The sequence below is a fragment of the Crocuta crocuta genome, unplaced genomic scaffold, assembly GCF_008692635.1.
Source record: "Crocuta crocuta isolate KB4526 unplaced genomic scaffold, BGI_CrCroc_1.0 scaffold152, whole genome shotgun sequence".
Taxonomy (NCBI): domain Eukaryota; kingdom Metazoa; phylum Chordata; class Mammalia; order Carnivora; family Hyaenidae; genus Crocuta; species Crocuta crocuta.
The window spans coordinates 6,333,953-6,337,752 of record NW_027528798.1 but is presented as its reverse complement, the minus strand read 5'-3'; positions in this window follow the sequence as shown (position 1 = coordinate 6,337,752).

The following is a 3,800-nucleotide window of genomic DNA, read 5'->3' as shown; positions in this document are numbered from 1 at the left end:
GTGCAAAACAATTAAACATTTCTCCAAAGAAGATATATAAATGTCCAATAATTAAAAGAAAAGATATTCAATATCACAAGTCATTAGGAAAACATAACATAAAACCAGTAATGAGATACCACTTTATACACACACATGGCTATAATGAATGGATCCAAGTGCTGGTGAGGAGAAACTATAACACTTTGCTGGGAGCAACGTAAAACAGTTCAGCCATATTGGAAAGCACTTTGGCAGTTTCTCATGCGTTAAACATAATGTTATCAGCAAATTTCCCCCTAAAGTTTATTTATTTATTCTCAGAGTGAGATAGAGGGAGAGGAGAGAGAATCCCAAGCAGGTTCTGTGTTGGATCCCATGAACCTTGAGATCACGACCTGAGTTGAAATCAAGAGTTGGACACTTAACCAAGCCCTCCAGGCCCCCTTAATTCTTAAATATTCATAAGCACTCATAAACATCTCCTGTCATTTTCCATTCCTTTTTAAAAATTTTTAAATGTTTTTATTTTATTTCTGAGAGAGAGAGACAACATGAGCAGGGGAAGATCAGAGAGAGAGGGAGACACAGAATCCGAAACAGACTCCAGGCTCTGAGCTGGCAGCACAGAGCCCATGGGGCTCAAACCCATGAACTGGGACATCATGACCTGAGCCGAAGTCGGACGCTTAACCGACTGAGCCACCCAGGCGCCCCTCATTTTCTATTCCTAAAAAAAATGCTTAAAACCATTGTCTGTAATGGTTCCAGGGGCTAATACTACCTTCTTGTAATATGCTTTTGCCTGTTTCTTCATTTACCAACTTTATACAGTATCCATATTCTCTGTATTACAAAATAGAAAACCTGCTTTATTTACAGTCAAGGAGAGGAGCAGGAGGAGAAGACATGGAGCCCTTGCCTCTGGCACCAAATTTAAAATGCCAGCCAAGTCAGGAATCCAAAGGTTTCAATGCAACGTTTTAGAAATCAAATTAATGAAAAATGTCTAGAATGGGGCACGTGGGTGGCTCAATCAGTTGAGTGTCCAGCTTTGGCTCAGATCATGATCTCATGGTTTGTGAATTCAAGCCCTGCATCAGGCTCTGTGCCAACAGTTCAGAGCCTGGAGCCTGCTTCAGATTCTCTATCTCCCTCTCTCTCTGTCTCTCCCCTGCTTGTGCTTGCTCTCTCTTGTGCTCTCTCTTTTGCACGCTCTCTCTCTCTCAAAAATCAATAAACATTAAACAAATGTCTAGGATGAGAAAAATAATACATTATAATGTTAAAAATAAGACTACAGGCCCCAAGGGGTGTTGTTTATGCTAAGTTCCTTGCTTCTCAACTTTAAGCTCAGTGTTGGTTCACCCAGAAATGGAACCTTCAACCAGTCAGTCAGGAAATGCCATATTAGCACTTCTGAGATGATCTACCTGTTAGACCCTGAAGGAAAGTTGCCTAACAATAACCAACCCAGTTTTTTTTAATTTAAATTTTATTTAAATTTTAGTTACTTAATATACTGTGCAGTATTTGCTTCCTATAACTTCCTTGTTCCTGCTGCCTTCTGCCCATGAAAGTCTTTCATTTTATACAGTTCCTCAGAGCTTTTTTTCTGCTAGCTTGGATGGTGTCCAATTCATGAATAAATCCAGGTGAATAAAGACAGTAGGCTCTTTAAAACGAACTCAGCTGAATTTTGTTTTTTAAACTCTTTTTCGGGGGAGAGGGGGGGACCTGGGTGGCTCAGTTTGTTGAGCATCTGACTTGGGTTCAGGACATGATCTCCCATTTTGTGAGTTTGAGCCCCGCCTCAGGCTCTGTGCTGGCAGCTCAGAGCCTGGAGCCTGCTTTGGATACTGTGATTCCTTTTCTCTCTCATCTTTTCTCACTTGTACTTTCTCTCTCTCTCAAAAGTAAATAAACATTTTAAAGTTTTTAGAAAAAAAATAAAAAATTTTAAATGTTCATTTTTGAGAGAGAGAAAGATACAGAGACAGAGCATAAGTTGAGGAGAGGCAGAAGAGAGAGAGACACAGAACTCAAAGCATGGTCCAGGCTCCACACTGTTAGCACAGAGCCCGATGTGAGGCTTGAACCCACCGACTACGAGATCATGACCTGAGCTGAAGTTATATACTTAACTGACTGAGCCACCCAGGCGCCCCTGAATTTTTTTAAAATTTATTTCTTACAGAGAGACAATGTGAGCAGGGGAGGGTCAGAGAGAGGGAGATACAGAATCGGAAACAGGCTCCAGGCTCTGAGTAACTGTCAGCACAGAGCCCGACACGGGGCTCGAGCCCACGAACCGTGAGATCATGACCTGAGCTGAAGTCGGACGCTTAACCGACTGAGCCACCCAGGAGCCCCTGGATTTTGTTTTTTAATAGCTTATGTGGTAGTGGTGGGAACAAAGCAGTCTGCTCACATCTTCAGGAACAACAGAAACACAAGTTTCTGTTCCTACAGACCCTGGGAGTCTGCTTTCTTGCCATTTCTGACGTTCATGACTAAGTTCCTCTTGGATCTGAGTTCTCCTCTCTTTGCCCTGAATTCCTGATCTAACTGACTTTCCACTCCAGGGTTAACAGGTTGGTCTAGGCCGATAGGCAGTTCTTGCAGAATGCCAGTCCTTAGCTCTTAGGTAGTTTATATTCTCAGTCCAGGACAGGTCAGCTTGAGCGGGCAGATGATTCCGCCCAGAATCTGAGCCCCTAGCCCTTGGGGAGTCCAGTCCCCATTTGTTGGGCTCTGCTGGTTCAGTCCAGAGTTCCACGTGGGAAGCTGCTGGTATGTGCGCTTAAGGTCTTCTCCTGGCCAGTCCACGGTACTATCGTTTTCATTACTGCTGGAATCCAGTCCCATTCCTGTGGTTACTGTTGCCTTCTGTTAGTGTACAGATGAGGTAAAGGAATAAGAGCTCTCTCCTGGGAATCTTGGAAGCCAAGGCCACAAAATTGTTGGGCGTGGGTGGAGCACTGAATAAGCTCCTGGAGCATTCACCCCCTAACTATAAGAATCCTGAGCTAGGATCGGGGCACCTGGGTGGCTTAGTTGGTTAAGCGTCCGACTTTCGCTTAGGTCATGATCTCACGGTTCGTGGATTCGAGCCCCGCGTCGGGCTCTGTGCTGACTGCCAGCTCACAGCCTGGAGCCTGTTTCAGAGTCTGTGACTCCCTCTCTCTCTGACCCTCCCCTACTCATGCTGTCTCTCTCCTAGAAATAAATAAAACATTAAAAAAAAAAAAAAAAAGAATCCTGAGCTAGGATAAGGTGGTCATGGAATTAGTTAGATTGACCCTAGGTCATCCACCAACCTCAAGAAATTTCCTTGTGACAACATACACTGTAGAACACTTATTTAAAAAAAAAAGAAAAAAGAAAAAACATTTGAGAGAGAGAGAGAATCAATATGAGTGGGGAAGGGCAGAGAAAGGGAGAGAGAGAATCCCAAGTAGGCTCCACGCTGTCCTCACAGAGTCTGACACAGGGCACAATCTCATGAACTGTGATATCATGACCTGAGCAGAAATTGAGAGTTGGATGCTTAACTGACTGAGCCACCCAGGTGCCCTACACTATAAAACACATAAAAATCTCCAACCTGGAGATCAGTTAAATGATGGACATTCATCAAGTATCATTTCCAAGTAGGATAAAATATGCAACCATGAATTACTCATGGTTTATTGACTTTGGGCTTCCTTTTACAGATGAACTGAAGATATTTTTTTTAATATTTTTTTAATATTTTTTAAATTTATTTCTAGGAGAGAGAGAGAGAGAGACAGCGTGAGCAGGGGAGGGTCAGAGAGAGA